A 25,212-nucleotide genomic window follows, 5' to 3' on the forward strand; every position below is an offset into this window, starting at 1 on the left:
TAAAAAGAATAACTTCAGACAAGTGCCCAGAGGCGTCCTATGGAATCTCTTACTTAAAATTAGATTTGAAAATGGAAATGAAGAAATAGTACAAGAAATAAAAATATATTGAGTTTTTTTTTCTATTTCCGATAGGGATTAAATAAAACAGGATTTTTTCCTGGAAAATTTCTTTTAATATAATTCTACATTTCTCGCTCAACTATATGCTTTCAAAAATAGTTTAGCATAATCAGAAAGCTTTTATTTTTATTGCACAGAATAAAACTTTTAACGTTGTTTTTGTGGAAATCTTTTAAAGAATGAAACATAATTGGGTTATATTAAAAGCCTAGATAGAAAGGAAAAATTTCTTTTTACAGCGAGACATTGCATTGGAAGAAAAAAAATAAAATACGCATTCATGAATAATACATTTTGTTTAGATATAAAGTAGAGTCTCAAAAATAAACAAATTAAGTTTTATGAAACTATTATAAAACTATGTGAAGATAATACATTGTATTATAATTTCCTTTTTCCATTTTATAATTTGCAACTTAGAAAAATCACAAGTAGCATAATTATAATAGCTTGTCATTTTCCCCTTTACCGTTTCTATAGAAACGGTTAAGGTGTAAAAATTCTGTTAATTTCGATTTATGTTAATTATTAAATAAAAATTATCCATTTTATCTCCGATATTTATTTTATTCATAAAGCAGCAAAATATTAGTCTTAATAGTGGCATAATATTATAATAGTGGCATAAGTTATAATCGTAATAGCAGCATAATAGTAGGGAAACAACAGTGGTTAAGGGGAAATAAATCCTGTTTATTATATGTAATTATTAAATCTAAGTTAACCATTTAGTATCAGGAATTCAGCTTGTTCATAATATTATATCTATTGTAGTCTTAATTGTAGCATAATATCATAATAGTAACATCACAGTGGGGATACACCAACGGCTAAGGAGAAAACATCCTGCTCATTTCAAACAATTATTAAATCTAAGTTAACCATTTAGTATCTGAAATTCAGCTTGCTCATAATAATATAATTATTGTAGTCTTAATTGTAGCATAATATCATAATAGTAGCATAAGTTGAAATCAAAATAGTAGCATGAGTTGAAATCATAATAGTAGCATAATAGTGGGAAAATACCAACGGTTAAGGGGAAAAAATCCTTCTTATTTCAAACAATTATTAAGTCACAGTTAACTATGTAGTCCCAGGAATTCAGGTTTTACATCGTCTTTAAATAATTTTTAATAATAGTTTCTCGTTTAACATGGAATCAATTTAAAAAACATTCCTTGTTAATGCGTGTTATGGGAAACAAAAATACACGAGCATAGAAAATCAGGCACAGTATTCGCTAATTCCAAAACTATTAACTGTTTCAGAAGAAAGCAGCTTACGTTCTAACAGGTAGGCTGCTAAGACGGGGGTGTGAGTGATTAAAATTTCTACATGAAGAAAGAAAATTATATCAAATTTACTTAACTTGTATTGTAAAGACATCTGTTAAAAAAAAATCCTGTTAATTAAATCAAAATGTTCGATATTTATAACATTCATTTGATAATGTTCCTGTGCCTTAAGATCACGATTTACTGGACTTTCCAAAATTATGGTTAGTATCACACATTTACCAAAAATTAAAAGCTTAAAAGAAAAAGTGTAACCTATTAATTGTGTTCAGTCTTACTTGGAACTTTAATTTCATATTTCTGTTAGTACAACAGCACCTTTTCCTGAAGTAAGCTTTAATTAGTTAGTTTCAATTTAATACTCCTGCTAACCAGTCATGAATGAAAGTTTTTTAGGGGAACTTGCTATAGTGTGAGATGTTTGTAAATATGCAAATAATTTATTAATTAAAAATTTCGTAGCCATTACTACATCTGTTATTAATTGTCTTTTATAAACAACGACCTATGGATAAAAAACACATTGTTCTGTCCCGCAGTAAACTAATTGTAAAGACATGGTTCCTAGTAGAACAGCTAAGTCAAGAACCACTGGCTGTGGTTACTAAGCGGGTGGGAGATCACTTTGATTAGCCTGGGGTATCAGTCCTTGTAAAGTTGCTCTACGGCAAAGGGCTTAACTTCGCTCTCAGTTTGTCAGGGTACCAAAGCTGTCAAGAAATGTCCTCCGCAGAGGATCAAAATTGTGAATACATGTTAAGGTTGGTCAATACGAATTCCTCTCCCGGCTCGCACCGATCACTGTGCAGACGTAAAATATATTTAGTGGTAGATGAATAATTGGTTAGAGTCCTCTTGCTGTCCGGATAACCACGATAGGTTTTCGTGGTTTTCCTCTCTAAGTTACGCAAATGCGGGTTAGTTCCATCAAAAAGTCGTCCACAAAGGCAAATTTCTCCCAATACTAGGAGTTCTTTTGTCTTCTGGATTGGGTTCGAAATTACAAGGCTGCAGAGTTGAACATTTGTAGTCAAACCCAAAATTGGGTCGGCTGTTCAACTGTGGTTATGGTTAACGAATCATGTGTTAGAGTCCCTATAATGTCAGGCTCACCGTGGGAGTTTTACGCTCCATGTAATGCTATTGCTGGTTAGTTCTATCAAAAAGTCCTCTACTGAGCCATATTTCTCTCATTACTTGATCCAGGGGTTCCCTTGTCTTCTGTATTGGGTTCAAAATTGCAAGGCTGTAGAGTTGAACATTAGTAGTCGTAAATCCAAAATTGGGTCGGCTGTTCAAAGACTGTTGTAGAATAAAATAACCCATAGTGCAGCTCTAGGGTGAAGTAAATAAAGTTCTTATATTTATCATACCATGATCTTAGATATAAGGTTAAAAAAGTAACTAAATGTTCTATATTATAACTGTAATTTATTTTGTCGATTATTTGGCTATTTTAAGATTTCAGATCTCATTATCTGTTTTTTATTTCTATAATTTTTTTAAATAGGTGGTTCATCTAAGTGGTTGATCGGAGTTAGAGTGAGGTTAATTATTTTCTTTCCTAATATATTTCTCAATTATAACAAGGGGAAAAGGAACACGAATAATGGTATCGAATATTATATATGAATATTATATCGAAAATGTTTTAAAGATATTTAACTCAAGTACATCAAACTGTGTAAGTTGTTTTTTTCTTTCATGGGGGGGGGGGTGAGATTTATTTATTTACATAAGTAGGTGAACTTCCTTGTAAATACAAATAGCGGCAGAACCCTTTTTTAACACGAATTGTAGCATTTTTCTTAATCTCAAGGTTTTACAGTTTGCCTAAACCGTTTTATGCAATCATATAAATCATAAATCTTGCATTGTAATATTATGAATTATAAAGGAATAACAGTTGCATGCATAAAAACGAATAATAGAATAAGATTCACAGAAAATAAACTAAATAATCGATTTTTCAGTACTCTCTTTCACAAAACTTAATTACCTGTCGACTAGCGCTAAAGTAATATGAATTATACCGAAATAGGAAATGGAAAAATTAGAAAATAAGGAGCGCATATTAAACGAATTTGTGTTTAGAAAGTTAATTAAGTGAACAATATGATTGTTCTGCTCCTTAGACTGTAAACAAATATGATACTCTATTTATTGTTTGAACCAGATTTCCCCATTATGTGTTATCGCTATGAATTAGGAATATTTGTTTTAGTTTATTATCAAGATATTTAAAATGCTTTAAAACAATTTATAAACAAGCATTTATAAAAAAAAAAATCTTCTTTTTCAAAAGTTTATTAGACTATTTTAAATATTTACAGCATTTTTTGGTAATTGTTGTTGTTGTAGTTAATTTACGTCGCACTAGAGCTGCACAATGGGCTATTGGCGACGATCTTGGAAGCATCCCTGAGGATGATCCGAAGACATGCCATCACAATTTTGATCCTCTGCAGAGGGGATGCCACCCCTGCTTCGGTAGCCCGATGACCTGCACGCGAAGTCAAGCAATTTACGGTAGAACAGCTTAACAAGGACCAATACCGCTCACCCTCGGTCCCTTCGCAGGCTGATCCAAGTGGTCACCCACCCGCACACTGACCGCAGCCAGTGATGCTTGACTTCGGTGATCTGCTGGGAACCGTGTCTTAACGATCAGTCCACTGCGGGACGTTTTTTGGTAATAAATTTTTTTAATTCAATATGCATAATTTGGACGCTAGGGTGGTTTCCAATACCTCAAAAATTGTCTTTTAGTATTATTATAAAGATATTTAAGATTCCTTTAGAATTCATAAACATGCATTAACAGGAGAATGCATTATTTAAATTATTAAATAGCTATTAATCACTTTATCGCATTTTTATTAATGTATTTTTTTAATACAAATGGTTGGGGCAATGTATCGAGGGGAAACTAGGTTGGCTCTTAAAAGGGATAGCAGATGTTTGTCTATGGATTGTTTGGAAACTAATGTGGCTTATAAAACCATCAAAATTTGTTTTAGTTTAGATTTTTTATTTTAAAAGCTTCAGCTTAGATATATTAAAAACTTATTTGAGTCTTCGCGTGAGTTGCAATATTTCTCTCTTTTTTTCAAATTTGTACATGATTTCTCTCAACGAAGGCATTTTTTATGTTAAGTCTTTACGGATAGTTCATTTTAGAAATGATGTTTTTGCTGTTATCTTTTCTAATTAAGACAAAGAGCCATGAAAATTATGTACTTATTTTGGATCAGACCATAAAATATATATGGTTTTTGTTACTATTTCGCTAACATCATATTTTAAGAATTTGAGTAAAATCTTTATACATTTTCCTAATAATCGTAAAATAATACATATAATATTGATTTTAAAGCAATATAGATAAAGATTTTCGGTGATTATAAACAAGAAATATGAATAAGACACGACAATTTTTTTCAATTATTTATCTCACTCGTTGATTGATAATTTGAAAACTCTATCACATCAAATAATTCTTAAGAAACCAGATCTCCACTTCTGACAAAATGACAAGGGTGAAGATATTCAATCAAATGACAGCAAAAACATAAGTGAGAAAAATAGAAGACAAAATGTATGATTTTTTTTGAAGATTCATACAATATTTAAAGATATTCATTTTTTCATAACATATTCAATGCTTAGTATTTCCTTAATTACGTACGCTACAATTTAAAAACTTTCATTGCTAGATAACGGTCATTGACCTATTAGTAAGGTATGGCCAATGCCCTTTCAGTAGATTACGGTCAGTGATTGAATGTTGATGAAAATTATGCTCCTGAAAGTTATTTTCAGTTCTGACCTCGCTATTTTGAGTTTCATATGCATATTTTATGAATATTATTTGTTTCTCCAGCCAAGATTAACCGTGGAACGAGGCGAAATAGTGCAGCCCCTCCCTTTTTCAGAGAGTTCAAGAATTGTATGTTTGCTGTCTATGTTTACCAATGTATTCTCCAAGTGAGGTGTCCTTTGATAATACTTTTTAGCCATTTATGCACACTATTTGATGGTTTAAACACTATAGAAAAATGGGTACATTCTCGAATTAAGTCAGGAGGCTTTCTATACAAATCGTATAAATTAACGGTCAACACTAATTTTGCTGAGGTTCATAATCATTACCTGCGCTGGATTTTTTTTTCGCAATGAAAGTATCAAGCAGTAAAATTTCACGTCAAATTCTACAAATTTTGCGGAAACTTAATTATTTTTTCGAATATTTTTCGTGTACTTAAATTCTTTCGAGCACAAAGCTTCAAAGGTAACGTCATTTTAACCTTTCAATGAAATTGCATAATTCCAAATGTTTATCACAACTGACTTTAATACGTGCCATCCTTCAATGAAAAATGACGTGAACTGACGTCAAACAGTTGAACAGTTGAAAGCATTTTACATTTTAAAAGTGGATGTATCCGACATAAATTAATATTTTGGAACTGCAGCTGAATTCAGCTTGTTATAAAATGCATTTCAAAATTAAAATGCTTTCATGTTAGTAATGATCATTTTTGATGAATAAAAATGATATATATTTTTACTGTACGAAGGAAAATAAAGTACATTCAAAACAAAATGTTGATTCATAGATTTATCTATTTCATTACCTTGAATAAATATTTTTAAATGTATTTTAATATTTTTGAAAATAAAATTGTTCTACATATAATTTTTATTTCGATCTCTTATAAGAATGAATTATTTTAATTTGTACGTACAAGAAACTACGAAATCCTAAATGTCCTTTTTTTTTTACTTTTAAGCATTTATCTAAATTACATGCTTGAAAAATTATTAATTGTTATTGGAAATTGATAAACTATACTTCATAATTTATGTCTTATTCTCCATATCTCCAGATAGAGAAGTGATTGTTATTAGAAATGAGATTATAATTATATTTTGAAATGTGATTATCACCGACTTTTTATAATTTGATTGAATTTGTTTTTCTTATTTAATATTCCATGTGTTAGCCTTATAGAAACGTATATATAGCACCTTATATCTAGAATGATAGGAGGCATTCTAGTAGATATCCCATAGCCCCAGGTAGTTTTAGGTATTGGGTACTTTATTATATGGAGTAGTGTTTTTTAGTATGTATTTAGTACCATTCTTTTATGGAAAAAACTAGACGATTAAAACATATGTATGATTAATTATTTAAGCACAAAAAAACTCAATAAACTTGATGATTGAATTTCTATGATACTTTCATTCGATTTGTTTAACGAAAATATTTGATTAAATGCAACATTAACATGAAAGTATCATAGAAATTCAATAATCAAGTTTATTATATGTTTTTATAAATTAATTGTGATTATATTACAAGGTTTTGGATGTCTAATTGAACTAAACATGAATAATCTGGGAAAGGTCAAAATAGCCCCTCCAGTTCTTCTACGCATACAGCTTCACGCCATAAGTTTTCACCTCATAGTTTTTCGTATTTTTCCTTTTTTATAAAACTACATTAATTATTGATGTTGTGCTATAATTAAGACAATATCGCATTTTCGAAAAAAACACGATTAAAATTTTTTCTAATTAAAATATTTATATAAATTTATTATTTCAAATGTCAATTTTTTTTACAAATAGGTTTTAACATTGTTACTATTTGAATTGGCCATTATGTAAAATCTTAATCTAAGGAATGAATAACAACCATAGAAGCAACATTTATAGGGTATTTGTTAGATGTTTAGGGAGAATTCCTTCTTATAGAAGATCGTTGCTTAGCAAGCTAGGAGAGAAATCTAGTATCATCATGAAAAACAAAAATACTTCGTTTAACTCTTCTCAGTTACCCCGCAACAAAGAAGAATTTGATCGAATTTTATTTAATAGTGAATCATTTAATAAAAATTTCCCTTAGCACAGTCGAAAGTTAATGTCTACCTTGAAGAATGTGATTAGAATTGGCCTAAATATTTTAATTGAAAGGTATGCACAGATTGTTTAAAAAAATATCCAGAGAAATATCCGCGGCATATCTTTATCTATATTTTCGAGATATGGAAAAAATATATATACTCGTAAAGTCAGATTAAAATTCCAACTGTTTAACTTCCTTAGGAATTAACATAATAGTATGTATTTTAACCCTCTGAAGAACACAGAGCTTTAATAATATTTAAAGCAGCTAAATCTTTTTCGACTCAAATGAAGTCTAATAAAATATCGATAAATATCGTATTTTATATAATCGAGAACTGCTTCGAGTTTTAATTTCGGAATTCTGTAAAACGTTCTAAATTTAAATTTCTGAATTCTGTTCTAAATTATCACATTTAAGTTTTTTTAAAAATTTATTTAGTGTTGATAAAATTTTATATGCTACTCTAATCCAAATACTCCATTCAATTATAACTTCGGCACTTTATTCATATTTATTATATCAATGAAGTATTTTATTTCATGAGAGTGTACACGTTTTATTTAGAAATATTTTGTTAGCATTCAAAAGCTCAATTTTTCCAGCAAATGATACTAAAGCTAGGAACATTTGAAAAATTATTCGAACTTTGAACGTGATTGTAAACTAAATTTCTAAATGTCTTATGCAGATTTCAGGTTATATGTTCATTACTGTTTTGCATAAACAAAGCAAACAGAGAGTGTCTTGTAATCACAGCCTTTCACATACATATTTCAGAAGTCTTGAAAAAATGGAAATAAAAAAATACACAATATAGGTAGCAAAATTTTATTCAATCGAAGAAAAAAAAATAATAATGAAATTTTAAGATCAACATTGAAGACGGTGAAATAAAAACATCAAAAAATAGTTTGATTGCCCTATGGAATCTGAAGGTGTTTACAATAATATTTTTTCAACTCATGTCTGTCTACTTTTACAATCAAATTTCAGTTTAATTTTCATGTAACTAACGAAGTCAAATTTTCCTATTAATAATTTCTGATATTTCTCTTGCTCTGATGCGTTTTCTCGTTAAAAAATTTAAAGTGACTGAATATATGTATATATATATATATATATATATATATATATATATATATATATATATATATATATATATATATATATATATATATATATATATATATATATATATATATTGATAATATCGCACTTTGTATACGATTCATAAGAGCATACTTTCATTTTTAAACATTGTCTCATAATAGAGAAGAATAAAAAATTAACTGTAAATGAAATTTATTTCACCAAATTGGAACCAGTTGGAATCTAACCCAAATATTACCCATACTTTAATTCAATCATTTTTAAACAAAAAATTCTAGGAATCGCGCAAACATAGTTATAATAAATTTCCGCTTTTGTGCTCCAATAAAACTTAATTACTTGTCGTATTGAGTTAGAATTTATGTGAAGCATTTGCAACACAAGTGATAAAAAAAGTGAATCTGCCTGGTGCGTGCTTGGTAGGTGGATTTGTGCTTAGAAAAGTTAATTAATATTATGATTACATTGTTGTTTAGACTGCAAGTAAAGTTCGAATACATGATGACTTTTCTTTAACAAGTTAGAATATCTATTTTACTTCCTAGTAATTAGAAATAACCAATAATTTCGTGATCCTTCATTTTGTTATCGAAAACTGTTTTCTAAATAAATATGCCTTGATAGTATAATAAGTATAGTATACTAATATAGTAACACAGTATACTAAGTAGTTTTTAAATTTTTATTAAACTTTTTTCTAGAAAAAACTCAAGTAAACGTATACAATTTGAGAAACATATTGAATAGAAATTATTTTATTATTTTTTATCTTATTATATCACCAGCATTGATCAGTCAATCCATTTCAAATTTGCTGCAATTATAGTTTAGCTGGATTTTCTTGTAAATTTTAAATGTCATAGCCAAAATAACAAAGGATATCTGTTTGCGGAGGACCTATTAAATGATACTAATTCTCATTTGTGATACACTGAGAAGAAAACTACGAAAATCTCCTACTCTTTTACTGAAGTTAAGAGAATTCTATGATCAATGACACTACAGTTGATGAGAGCTGTACACGAATTGATTTTTTATTAACGGGATTCAGACCTGGGTCGCTGTGTGGGAAATTCAATGCTTTATTTCCTGAGCCATTCTATTAAAATCACTCTTTATGAAATATGCATAAAAATGATCCCATGCAACTTTGTTAAAAGAAAAATGTAATGTATCAGCAAATATAATACACCAGCTGCTAACACAGATTGTTTTTGAATCACTGCCCCAAAAACACATTTTTCGAGTCAATTCCAATGAAGAAAATGAAATAATTTACGTATAAGGAATCGAAAATTAATATCCAAGAGAAGAGAAAAAACAATCACGTTATAAAAATCTATGAAATAACTGTCGAAGACAATAACAATGAAAATAGGCTTTTTTTTTAATCTGAGAGAAACTGATTATATTTTACCTTAACTGTAATTAACTGCGATAATGATTCGCCAGATTAATGAAATTTTTTTCCTTCTTTTCACTTTAATTTCCGTTTGTGATTTTTTAAAATTTTTCTATCACTTTACTTTTTCTTAAAATTAAGATTTAATGATGATTAGACATCCTATTTAGATAATTTTGTTTAGGCGATAATTGATAATTAGGGTTATTTTTATTCAAACAATAGGATATTTTACTTTTATTTAAATTTTAATTGTCAGAGAAATATCTAGTTACAGAAAAATTTTTGCTTGAAGATCATTTTAAACGCAATGCTGAATTTTAGTTATATTAATATAGTTTGTCCCGATTCTAGCTATAGATGAATTTAAAGGAGATAGTATTGAAATGAGTAGCACTAAAATGTTTGTGATTAGCACGCAAGTTTTATTTTAAAAAAGTACTGAGGAAATAAAGAAAAATATTAAAACTTTTCATTGAGAACGTTTTACTCATCTCCATGGAATTTATGAAAGAAAATGTATTACTTTTTATAGTTATTTAATAAACTGCTGTAATTTAATAATTATCGTAACCTAATTAACTTTATTGTGTTGTAACTTTTATTCTTTTCTATTTTGCTAAGATTATTTATTTTCCCAGTTTCAAAAGTTAAAGCATAATTATTTGATTATTATAACAGTAAACATTAGTTGTTAATATGCCCAAGAATATTGAACTAGAATATTGAATTGCAAAAAAAAAATATCTTAAAAGTATGAAGATTTTTTTCTTAGAAATAATCATTAGCTTAAGAAATACGAATTTGAAAAATGTCCAAGGTGCACTCTAAAAAATTCCGGATTGAATTACGGTATGAAGTATCGGCGCATCATCCGTTTATAATGCCCGGTGCATGATAATCCTACATGCATTATAATCCTGTATGCATTATAATCGTGTGTGCATCATAATCCCAGATGCATCATACCGGGTGCATTATCCGTGAAATCCATTTTACTGTAAAATCCAATTCTACCTTTAAATATTATGCCGTACTTTTCCTGCAAAAAGTACCGGCAGCCTGAGTATTGGTAATTTGATCCGAATATTTTTACAGTTGGAATTCAATCCACTAATTTACTTATGCGGTTAACTCCACCAAGTAAAATATCGCCAAATAAAGCAGAGCTCTCATCACTTACGTACATCCTAAAACCTTTCCGAAACATTGTAAACGGAGTAACTTTTTCCATCTTCACGGAAAAGTTTTACTCATTCTGCCGTAATATATTAATAATATTCGGCGGACACATAGTGCTGCTAATATTTCACGATGTTAATCATTGTCGATATTATGGATGTATTAATACTCGATATCGATATTCTATATCGATAATTATTATCATCGAAATTTTTTATAATTATCAGTCATTAAATAGAGATATTTATTGAATATAATATCACTAATTATAGATTTAATAGCTCCAATAAGACAAATTGATCATATAGATAGTAGTATTAGTAAAACAAAATTTACAAAAAATTATGAAAATTGAAATTATATCTGCAGTGTTTCTACCACTATAAAAATATAATTCCAATTCACTAGTATATAAGACGTGTTAACTCGATTCTATGTAGGGATATCTTTTCATAGATGAAGGTTGTCATTGCCGATAACTACTATTCCCACATTGGTGACCCTGACGTGATGTGAACACGTCTACCTGGGTAGAAACTATCACTACGATTTGAACACGCCTGCTTCGATAGATGTTCCGCATTGAACAGTTGAGTTGCTACTTGTGACTGCGACATTGACCTCCTCACGCTGTTGCTTCTCAGTCTCGAACACACACAACGAATACACTCGACTGCTAATAGCAATACAAGAGCGACCTCGACCGTGAAATTAATAAAGCTCTCATGATCAGCATTTAAAAAGTAGGTTGATCTCAATACAGCTCTCTCGGCTTCTCACGATACAGCAATGAATCACTTAGTGGTATCCATTCATCAAATCGTTGTCAATATTTCTTTATGTTAATCTTTGTCGATATTTTTCGATACTTATTATTGTTTATATTGATTGCTGTTTATATTTTTTAGAATTATTTTTGTCGATGATTATTGATATTCATTGTATATAATATCAATGATTATCGAATTAATAGCTTCAGTATGACAAATAGACCATATAGATTATACCATTATAATTAATTAAAACAAAGTAACATTATAATTAAACATTATAACATTATAATTAAAGCATTATAAACATTATAATTAAATAAAACAGAGTTTAATAAAAAGTTTGTTAATAGAACTTTTTACTCATTTATTCAAAATGTTATTAAACAGAAGAAATCATAAACAACTTATTGATAATGTTTTACATAGTCGTAAACGTTCACGAGGTATCAGAATGACACACATAAATATTTAGTTTCCTAAAATGCAGCATTTGTATTCCATATCTCACGATGTATGTATTATAGGGCGAGGCTTATGGGATATGAAAAGACAGTTACAGAATTATGAGATTCAGTAAGACATTTTATGATCGATAAATATAAAATGTTTTCAAGTCTTTTACTTTAAAGTAATATATTATCTTTAAAATGTGTCTATTACATTTGTCGGAATTTAATTTATAATTTAAATATATATAGTCGTCTATATGAAAATATTTCACAACTGCATGGTACTGCATACTACCTCATTATAATTTTACTTTTTTTAATGAAAATGTTAAAAGAACCTATCAGAATAAGCCTTTTCATACCTATATTTTTTCGATTAACTCATTCTTCGATTAAAATGATATCGATAATAATTTACTGTCCTTAAAATGCAGAATAAAATTGTCTTTAAATTGGATTTTAAATACATCTCAAAAATGTATGGATTTTATTAGGACTTTTAACTATATTTACGACACTTTAAATGTATTTAACTTACAATATGCAAATATTTAATTTATTTAGTGATTTTTCAGTTGCTAAATATGCAATTACCTTGTCACTCTTCTTTCATGAAATCATTCTTAAAAGAAATTAATAAAAAACGTTTTCCATTAGTTAATAATAGTTTGCTTTTAAATAAACTTTATTTTATAACTTTTTGTAACATGCATGTTTTCCTTTCTGTGAAAATAATAGTTTCTTAGTATTTTAATATTCAATAAATTCTTTAGGAATTACTTAATTTAATTAATTAATGGCTATTAAGATATTATTTTTCTTAAAACCTGTATAGAACTTTGAACAACTCCTTCTTTTAATTTAAATAGATGGATGTTAATTTAAATAACATCCAAACTCTTAAAAACACATACAAATTTCACATTTTTAAATAACAAAAAAAAATTATCTAAAATATTTATTTAATTATGCTTCGTTAAAGTAGATATACTCGATTTGCTTTAAAAAATATGTTATTTTTCTTACTTTTAATAATATAAACTTTTCAAAAGACGCTATGAAAATGATGCTTTTTTATTTTAAAAGAGAAAATCAAAATTGATTATTACGTTTAAACACTAGTTACTAAAACTGTGAAATCTGAGAGCTTTGTTCAATATTTGTAAGTATTCTTCATACGAGAAATTTGTTTAGGAGTAGTTTTTTCTTCAATATTTTAAGCTATTATTAAATGAATGTAATTTTCTTGTAATTTTAGGAGTTTTTTTCTTTTTTTAAATAAACCAATCTTAAACATTTAATGTTTTGACGATATATAGAAATTAGGTTATGGATATTTTTAAATTTTAGAGGCAAAATAAGAAAAATATATTTTAAAATATATAAAACATATTTTTTTTTTCTGTTTTCCGAAAAAAGTGTAATCTTTTAACTACATATGGGTTTTAATAAAAAATAAAGTCTAAGCTTTAAGAACAAAAATAATTCCAAACAGGAAATTTTAAAGCCGCAATTTTAATTTATTGTAAATTTTCATTCGATAAATATTTGCTTGAATTCAACATCGAATAATTTAAAAGAAATGTTGCATTTTAATTCTAAAAAATCCTGTAATTTTTTATCTATGATTATAAACATTATAAATAGTAAATTCAAGTAAATAATAATTAGAGAAGTTAATATTAAGTTTTTGAGATAAATATATTTCCAAGTTTTACTTTACTTCTTGAATTATTATTACTATAACCTAGTACTATTAAGAATAGTTAAATTTATATCTTAATTTTTGTTTATAATGTTCAGAATTCAGCTGCATTCATTTTTGACGATTCCACAGTCCCTGATCGCTTTCTCTGAGAAGTATTTACTCACGAAATCACGTGATTTGTGACGAAAAGGGAGCGAAACCTGAGCATAGTTCATTGCGGGTGATTAATAACTGAATAACAAAACTAGGATAAAGGTTAGACGATCGAAAATATAGTGACGAACTAAGCCAACCCTCTTGATTGATGATTAAGTAGTTGGCCTCGTTCCAAGAAGATCCCGGGTTCGAACTCCGCTTCAAGAAACTTTCTCTCAATTCTACATGTCTTTGTTGCGTTTCAAGGTGATTGCTCCAGTTATATAGCTCCTACGATAAAGTGTTTATTGGAAAAGTTAAATCGAAGTTTTTTTAATTGAAAAAAAGAATGAAGGAAATATTTCTTTACTATTGACGAAATTCATTTTCTTAAAGAAGAGGCGATTTGCTATTACGTCACTTTTATTTCAACTAAATGTCTGCTCAGAGTATATGCTAGGAAACAGCTTCGTCAAAGGCGAAAAATTCGTAAAGGTTGAGTACTCATTTTTGCAGTCTATACATGATGGAAGCTAATTTAAATAATAAGAAACGTTTATTTATAAAAAGGAACTCTAAAATTAACTCTGTATCTGAAAAAGACTGCTTTTTTTTCAGTGTCAACCATGTGAACTTTTACAAATATAATCACAGAAGTTTTTATCGATCGCTATTAATACATAATTTTAGATTGCTTCTCATAAAGAAACTAAAATCGCTGAAAATCAGTCATCAGAATCAACAGAAACTTTTCATGTATTGGAGAAATCAATGTATTGGAGGTATCAATGTATTGGAGGTTTCATGTATTGGAGGTATCAATGCTGTTATTCGTAACCATATATGGCAACGTTACTTTTATAAAGTAACGAGTAAAAGTACAAGTATTTTTAAAAAAAGTAACGAGTAAAAAGTAAAAAGTTCTTATTTTAAAAAGTAACGAGTAAAAAGTACAAGTAAAAGTACAAGTACTAAACAAAAAAAGTAACGATTTAAAAGTACATTTCTAGGAATTCGAAAATTCAAAGTAACCTAAAATTTTATTGAATAATATTCTTATGTTCTTTAATGAATTTGCAAAATTGTTGTTATTTATTTAATTATGAAAGTTATGGATATTAATTTATTTTTAAATTCGGAAGAATATTATAATATAATTTTATAATATATTCGTATAATATAATTTTAAAATCAAATATAATTTTAATATCATACTTTTTATGGATTTACACGTGAAAGAAATTTTATCTATTGATTTTAATTTTTAGTTTATTATTTTTATTTATTTAAATTACCATTGATTTAAAATTGTCTTACTCTTTAGGAACGCGTTTTAAAAGCACAAACATAAACAAACCAAGCACGGGGTTTCAGATAGCTTTGTGATCTTTGAGCTAGTAAAAAATAATTGAATGTGCAGTATAAGTTGAAACAGAAGGTATTTAAACACGAAGTTAGCTGTGAATGCATATATATTGCGCATTAATTTTATAAATTAAAAAAACATAAGCATTTTTTTTTAAATTGAATTTTTTTTTTTTTTTTTTTTTTTAGAAAGCTTACCGAGTTTTAGAAAAAAGTAACGATTTCATTCGATATTTCCGTCACAAATACTTGTACTTTTTCCCTAAAAAGTAACGAAAGTACAAGTAAAAGTACTAAATTTAAAAAGTAACGAGGTACAAGTAAAAGTACGTACTTTTTACTTGTACCGGCGGTACAAGTAACGAAAGTAAAAGTACTGCCATATATGTTCGTAACCATGTTCAGCCGGTCATGAGTTTGACCGATTAGCCCTCTCAGCTACAGTATGTATCCAACAACACGGAAAAAAATGGCTTGAATGGTGGAACACGGAACAAAATGTCAAAATGCGCAAACAGAATTTTGGTTGTAAAACCGTATTAAGTAAAACAATCAATAAACGTTTGCTCACAAACTTAATGGTTTGGATATCTATTTTTAAGGTCATTTAACTGTTTTGATTGAATGTGGTAAAATAACAAATAAATAAATTGCTATTTAACCAATTTTACCAAGAAATTTCTAACAGTGTATATACTTTTTTTATTTGCATCTGGATAGCGTTATTTGTGCATTCTTATATATTTTGTACTCCCGCTTTAAACCTCCATTTCGGCCACGATTTTTATATAAATTGCATCAAAGGAATGAGGACTTACTATAGAACATGGGATTCAAACCATGTTGAGAGGGTTAAAATTATGAAAAGTATATTTAGGTGTTGACTTCACGATGGTAAACAAAAGATATTACAAAACAAAAGATTTGTTCAAACAATTACAAAACCTGCTCAAAATGGTGTCACTCAGTCTACATCATCCACGTCATCGCGCAGTCTACATCGAAGTAAAACCGATGACTACACAACGATGACGCATGACACTCGTATATCTCAGGTGTGCTTATATCAGTGGAAGCACTCTGATAATTCGAGTGATTCTTTTTACGTGGCCAAAGATGTCACATAAACTAATGAATTAAGATGGCCACATAAGAAAGAATCACGGAGATTTCGCTCTGGTCAATGCAGAAGCCGTGCAATGGGTATTCCTTTCCTTGATTATATCATTTCGAGATGAGTAATCCATAAGACTTACTGCACTGTGCCATTACCTCCTACATCAGAAGCCTCCACACGGTTTCTTATAAGTAGTCTGCGCAGACTATTTAAAAAGTGCCCCTATTGTGCGCCTGAATCTAAATTCCCTTTTTAAGTAATCGAGAAAAATTTATCATATATATTTGAGAATTGAATCTGTAGTGGTTGACAAGTAAACAAAACAAACCAATTAAATTCAAAAATGAAAAATTTTTTAGACATACATTTGCTACCACTATCTTATTTTTACTAGATTTTCGATTAAATGCTTCTTTCGTAAACTTATTTACCTTCGTGGTGATCTGATCGGACAACCTGCAAAAAACCTTGTGGAGGCTTTCAGTTATAGGAGGCTTTGACTGTGTTCGATATATTTTGCAACAATTCTGGTATCTTCTAGGCCAACTGTCATAAATCATTATTTGGATCTATTATTTATTACATTTTATTTATTACATTTGCTTCTTAGAGAATGAAAATCCTTTGAAGTATGAAATGCTGTTAGATTCTCCTCTGCGATATCGATCTTCAACGTTTGTGGAATTTTTCACTTTGCGAACGAAATATTCTAATTCTACCTGTTCTTCTTAACATTTTTATTTTAAATCTTTAAATTTTACTTTGTAACAGAAAGTGAAAACCTTTTCTTTCATACCAAAATAAGAGAAAGAAACATTTTATGTTGAAAGATAATAGATTTTTTTTAATAACAAATGCCAGTTAGGCAGCTCATTAAAGTCAAAGAAATGGCAACTAATTAGCAAGCGAAATTTTAAGTTTTTTTAAAAATATTTCTAAATAAGAATCTAGTTGGAACAAAAAAAAAGCTTACTGAAATGCTTGCTTTGAATATCGTTTCCTTGAAGAATAAAATGGTATTTAAGAACTAAAAACTAACAAAATATGTCCATTGTAAAGTTATGTCAGGTAATTTGTTCCAAATTTTCAGTAGTGCAATTAGACGTGTCAGAATATTATAAACTACAGAATTAATTTAAAATAATAATACATTCGATGTATCTTAACTATTATAAATATTTCTATTAATGTTTTTATTTTAAATATTTTTCATTTTCACCAGAATATGATTTCTTAAAATAAAAATTTGATGTTTGAAATCTAATTTGACCTTTTGAAGTCTGTGCTAAATGAACAAATTTGTACAAAAATATACATTGAAACTTTGTATATTATGCAAAATAAAAAATTAAAGTTCGTAAAACATATATATAATTATATTAAAAATAAAATAATGTTATGATTAAAATATAAACTAATTTAAATAAAGGTAATTGTCATTAATTTGAAAATGTAAAAATATAATCTGATAATTTATTTTAATTTTTGATTATTAAATAATTTTAGTTACGATCTTTTTGTAGAATAAATTAATCCTATTAGTTTGAAATTATAAAAAAATGGAGCACTTTCAGTTATGGAAGTATTCAAACCGTTTCCTATTTAATTAGGTTACTTAATTTAAAGCTAGATTCATAATTGCCATTGACAAATTGCTTTGACTTGCTTTTAGAGTAATTCAATAAAGTGAGAAATTCAATAAACTCTGAATAAACCTAAATTTCTAACTAGCAGTAAGCAGTTTTATGTATTCACTGATTGGTGGATGTAGAATTTGAGTTAATATGATAGAAATACCTTTGTTGCCTGGTTTTGGACTCGTTTAAATCTTGATAATTTAAATTAAAAGCTAACTTTATTTTTAAGATTAATATGACATAAAATTATTTAATTAACTATTTTAATAAAAAGTTTATTTTATTGGAAATAATGTGGTAGAATAGTAAAAGTGTTGCTGGTTATTTTATAGTAAAATATATAAAAAAATTTTTCAAATTGGGTGTATAGTGTACAAATTGAAAAGGAAACGTTTCGTAATTAAAAAGGAAAAGGAACGCTGATATGTTTTTAATTTGTCTTTCAATTTTTTAAATGCAAACTATACAAAATATTTTACTTTGAAATTCCTACAACAAACTAAGTGTGAAAAAGATGTTTTAAGAAAAAAATCATGTGTGATGATTAAAAGATGTTTTAAGCAATGTATGGTTAAGTATTTTTCAACAAACATTAGTTGCTTTCTCTCCTTCTTCCTTGTATTGCCAACAATGCTACTATTAAGGATTTTTATTTACGCTTTTCAGATTATTAAGTTATCAGCAAAATGAGGAATTCAAAAGCGGAATTTATTGAACTTCACATAACACAATCATATGATACTTGTTAACTTCCATATTTGCTCTGTAAATACGTAGTAGTTAATGTAAAATTTCAATTTCGAATGTTTCTCTAAAAATGGGTTAAATGCTGAATTCTAGAGCAGCATCTGTGATTTTCATCCGTCACATCAAGCTTTGTCATGTTGCTTTCACAACATCTTGCATTTTCATTATTTTGGCTTCTGTGCTTTAAAAATTATTTGGCATTTAATCTCTAAAGTCTAGTTAACAGTGACGGTTAACTTTGCTGAGCAACATTAACTTTGAACATCGCTTCTATTGTGTTCAAGTACATATCTTCGGTCAGGAAAGAAAAGGTATCCACTTATAAGTCCAAGAAATTGTAAAATATTATTATTAAAGCATACAATGATTATACATTGAATGGATATTCTACATAATCTCCAAATACAGTTTATAAAATGTGTCAAGATGTTTTAACAATTAAGGTGTTCAGGACACTTAAAAAATGTTACCGGCTTTTTCAAATCTGTTGGCTCATTAAATTTTACTATCTTATTAGACTTTATAATTAAGAATTTGCCTTTTCGTTTTCTTGTATTCACTTTTATCTATAATTTTATTTTTAATTCAGTTTTTGCCTCTGTTACTTTTTAAAAAGCAGTATGCTATAAACCTTGATTGGAATAACAGGCTTTAAATTATTTTCAAATGTTTCCTGTTTTAATTAAAAATCCTGGTTCATCAGTCTCTAAGTAACAAATATATATATCTTCCAAATCTGAATTATTAAATGTTTCCAAAGGTAATTGTTATTTTTTTATCGTTATGCATCTCTTAGTTACGGTACTAAGGACAAGTAAAACAAGTAAATGAGACCAAAAAATGTGCACACTTTTTCTTTACACTATTTGGTAACAACAAATACAGTGGAAGAATATTATGAAAACCAGAAAGGAAAAAATGATCAATAGCAAGAATCTATCCAATACTTTTGTTTGGAACTCATTTAAAAAAACTTCTAAAAACTCTTCAAAAACTTAAATATTATTTCTAGTGCTGTCAAATAACACAAAAAAATATCACAACATACCCCTAAAGGTCATCGCCTTATCAGAATTTTTTTTCAATAATTAGAATTACAGCAAAGGAAAAAAGCAAGGAGAATGAATGAATGCATACTTGCACTACTTTCTACGAATTGAAATGACATATGCCTTTATCACTTTATCAGCCTGTTTGTTTCTGATGTTAATGGTGTTTACATTATGCTTTGTCATGTTAATGGTGTTTACATCACGTTTTCTGATCTGAACAGTAAAAAGTAGCTGAGCCTGGGCACAATCTACCACCTTTTTATTTAAACATTATTGCCAATAAGTGCTATAATATCAATTGAATGAAATGCACACAGCATAGCTCAAAAAATCCCTTGAAATCGAAAAATAGATACATTGAAAAACGCCAGTGTTCTAAAATTTGGTTTTAAACCAAAATTTTTCTATATAAAAACAATTATATGGACCACCACCGACGAGAGCGCTTTGAGTATTCAATTTAACATTACATTTTGATTTGTAGTACAAAAATTAACATTCGATAATTTGTTCAAGGAGTATCGAACTGTTAGACGTTATGAAAAAAATTCTATACGGGTAGCTCTACAAACCACAGGAAAACAACTATAGAGTTGAAATTTGGAGAGCTGAGAGGGTCACATTTGTTTATAAACTTATTGAATTTTTTTTTTAAAGTTCCAATCAGTTTAAAAGATGCTGCAATTTTAAGTGCTAGTTTTTAGAATTTCGTCTTACTTTTTATGCTTAGCGTTACTTTTTGTTTCGCTCTTCAAAATCTACAAAACTTGGAAACTTGAAATTACGATGGTGTAGAGAAAATGAAAGGGGGAAACAATGGACTAATCTATCCATAATTTGTGACTTATTAACAGTTAAAAGGAAGTTAAAAATAATCGCTCTGCAGTCCATATAAATGCAGTTACAGATCTAAAATTTGAGAAGTTGAGAGCGCCATTTTCTTCTAAGAACATGGCGTGAGATTTTTTAGAACTCACATTGGTTCGAAATTTAAAGTAAACTTAAGTGCATTTTCGTATTTCTTTTACGAATTTTTTGTTTTCAAAATTATTGACTATCAATCCATTGTTGTCAACTATAATGAAATTGTCATTTATAATGAAATTTTAAAAAAATATATAGACTTACTAAACAGCGAAAAGACCATTCCCTACTTGAATTATTATAAGTATCATCTTATCTCTTCTTATTGAATGCTCTCTTACAAGCTCTTCTTGCTCTCTTGCTCTCTTGCAAGCTCTTCTTATTGAATCACACATTCGGTGTTTTTTAGTTTAAACTTTTTTTTCGAATTCGGAACATCATTACTCAAATCCAGGTTATTGTCTATTTCGTTATGATCGACATAATAATTAAATGCCTTATCTTGATGTCTAATTAAATCATTGTCTAATTCAATCTTTTATAAATCTGCAATAATTGTATACTTTGAAACTGAAATGTTTTGTGTTTCTGTGGAAAATAATGATGTTTAAGAAAAAATAAACAATGATAAATGAGAATAAATTACGGGGGGTTGGCGAGCGGAGCGATCATGTGGTTCTTCTTATTAAAAATAAAATTTTGAATTTCATGTCCTGCAGAGAGTTATGCTATCGTCTAAAAAAATTTTAAGTATTGTTGTCACATTAAAAAATTTAGATTTTTGGAACATTTTATTGCAAGAAAGAGTAAAATTTGCAAATTATATCAAATTCCCGAAATTCATATGTAATCAAATAATTATTTAAATGGAACCAAAATAAATTTTTGAAAATAAATTATTTGAACGAAGTAATTTTGAATTGTTGAATTGTGAAATACAAAATTTTGCTTGAAATCGGCCAAATAGTTCCAGAAAAATAGAGTTTTACAAAAGTCGTATATTTAAAATTTCATTTTTTAGATCCATTTTTTCGCACTAAGAACTGTATTGAAAATTAAATATGAAAATGCATATTGCAGTGTTATCCTATAAAAAAAACTAGTAAATCTATTGATTATTCGGTGTTATTCTAAAATAAAATTGATCTACTAACTATGCGGTGTTATTAAACGAACATAAAAGTAAGGGCGTCATTTATATAGCGATGTCTGACTAATATAAAAGTCGATCTACTAAGTTATTTTCTTCAGGTACAACGAAAAAACTGAAGTTTATGTTACTTTTTTTATTTTTTATTTGTTCATTAATTTTATCAATTTATTTTTGCAGTTTCATGAGAATGAAATTACTTCCTTCAAAAACGGAGAAAGGAATTCTGATAAAAGTTTCACACTGCATGGTGCTGACATTTCTACTAAAAACCAAACAAACAATATTCTGGTAAAAAACCAAAATATGTGGCATTTAAACCATTACTTTGGCAAATTTCCCGTTAATATGATAACAGTTTACCCGAAATTCATGTTTTTAAAATTTTATTTCTTATTTCCACGCATTTAGTAAAAAAAGTAAAATGAAAATCAAATTTTACCACGGAGATGGTTTTTATGCCATGCCCTTCCATAACCATTGTTACCATGATCATTTTACAAAATTTTACAACATTTAAAAAATTTTACCAAATATTATGAAACCATATTTTATTGTTAATTTTATTAAAATCATTACTTAAGTGCTTTAATAAAAATTATTGAATTTTTCGGTATTCTCAAGGAGTCAGAGGCACGGTAAAGTTTACCACATTCCGGAATTTTAGCAACTTAGTGTATCGCCATTAATTTAAGAAAAAGCAATTAACCAATTATACAGATATATGAGATTAAATTATAAATAGATATTCTAAGGTTAGTTTATTATTCAATTATTTTTTTTAAAAAGCAATTGCAATCCCAGATTTAAATGACGTAAAAGATATTTCTTAAGATAAAACATATAGTATTAATATTAATGTGTGTAAACACGCAACTAAATGCCTTGAGTTTAAAAAAGTCACGCACTTTTAAATCTTCACTGTTAACGAAAGCTTTTTACATCCAATATAAAAGGTAAACAATTTTCTTAATAGGTGTGGGAAGAGAATAATTGAATTTATCTTTTTAATTAAAAATAATGTCAGCATTTTCCAAGTACGTGATGATTGTAATGAGAATTGAACATTTATTTTATGCTTTTTTTCTGGCTTTATAGGCAAAAATAAATAAAAGAGCTTCACCATTTCAATTAAGAAAATGGTTTTGGATAATAGCAATATCTTTCCAATTAGTTTTGAGAGGCGAGGTAGAAAATACGTACTTCTTTTAAGAAGCTAGAAGAAAAAGCTAAGCAAATAAACTGAAATTTATGTGTTTCTAAATTATTTCCAGTAGTCTAGAATATTTCAAATTTCCATTAATTATAGATAATTACTGAAATAATATTATAAAAAATGTGTTTTAGAACTTCAGAACCAGCTAAAATTTATGTTGCTAAAATAGTAGTGGGAAATGATTGCTAGACCTCATTTTTAGAGTTGATGAACCCTCTTACAATAGTGCTATGGTATGAGCGCTTCATCTCACTGAGCTTCAGATCATATAACCTCTCCTCTATAGAATGAGCGCTACCCCACTCCTCTTAATGGATGAGAGTTCAACCTCACTGATTAGCTTTTAGTAAAGATGATGTAGCATGGCTCTTTACGTAGCATTGTTTGAACTGAACAAATGCTTCTAAAAATAATTTTAGTATTTATTTCTTAACATTTATGGGTATTTTTGAAAACAAATTGACGCTTACTTTGCAAACTGAAACAAGTTTCAAATGAATTTCTCACAGGAAAAATTTACAAAAAATTAGCAAAATTTTTTTATTTTTGAAAAATTTGACGCTTACTTTGTAATCTAAAGCAAGCTTCAAGTGAAATCCTTATACCTTCATTACGTTTATTATGCATATACTCTCTTAACTTGAGTAAAAAAAGTTCTTCTTAAAAATTTTAAACGTTTTTTTCTTGAAACATATTGGTAATTTTGAAAAAAATGATGCTTTTTTCATAATTTAAAATAAGTTTTAAATGAATTCGCCATTGCAAAAAAATAATAAAAAAATAACAAAATGTCCTTCATTTTGTTAACTATATATACTCTTAACGTAGCATGGTTTGAACTAAACAAATAATTCCAAAAAGTTTGAGTATTTAGTTCTTCGAATCTATGGCAAATTTGAAAAAAAAAACTGACGCTTATTTTGTGATCTGAAACAAGTTCTAAACGAATTCCTCATTACAAAAAATTATAAAAAAAATCGCAATTTATCCTTTATTTTGTTAACTATAAATATGCTCTAAACGTAGCTTTGTTTGCAGTATACAAATCCATCTTAAAATTTTTGAGTACTTATTTCTTAACACATATGGGCATTTTTGAAAAATTTGACGCATACTTTGTAATCTATAAAAGTTTCAAATGATTTTCACATATCAAGCAATTTTAAAAAAATCACAAAATAAAGTCCAATATATTAACTATGTATATGCTCTTTACATAGCATGATTTGGACTAAACAAATGCTTCTTAAAATTTTGAGTTTCTATATTTTTTCAGAACTCTGGGTATTTTTGAAAAAATTGACGCTTAATTTTTATCTGAAACAAGTTTCAAATGAATTTCTCATTGCAAAAGTTATAAAAAAAATTCGCAAATTATCCTCCAATATGGTGTCGATAGATATACTTAAGCCGTGAGTAAACAAATCGTTCTTAAAAAATTTGAGTATTTATTTCTTGAAATATATTGGTATTTTCTTTAAAAAAAAGTGAAGCTCACTTTGAAATTTGAAACAAGCTTCAAATGAATTACTCCTTGCAGAAAATTATAAAAAATTTACAAAGTTTTACACTTATGTAAACTATATTGTAAACTTTACAAATTATGTTAACTATATAAATTATGCTAACTACATGAATTATATTAACTATATAAATTGTGCTAACTATATCAATTATGTTAACCTGCTCTTAAAGTGACATGGCTTAGATGGTGGCATGGGGAAATGGTCAAGAAAATGCCTACTGTTTAAAAAAAACTCCCATAGATGTAAAGAAAAAAATACCCAAAATTTTAAGAATCATTAATTTAGTCCAAACCATGCTGAGTGAAATGCGTATACATAGTTAAAAATATAGAGGGCATTTTGCGAATTTTTTTCAAATTTTTGGCTATGAGGAGTTCTTTTAAGACTTTTCAGATTAAAAAGTTATAGTCATCTTTTTTTTAAAATATCCTTTGATGTGAA

The sequence above is a fragment of the Parasteatoda tepidariorum genome, chromosome 5 (genome assembly GCF_982258835.1).
Source record: "Parasteatoda tepidariorum strain Cologne lab strain chromosome 5, Ptep-v5.0, whole genome shotgun sequence".
In the NCBI taxonomy this organism is placed as follows: domain Eukaryota; kingdom Metazoa; phylum Arthropoda; class Arachnida; order Araneae; family Theridiidae; genus Parasteatoda; species Parasteatoda tepidariorum.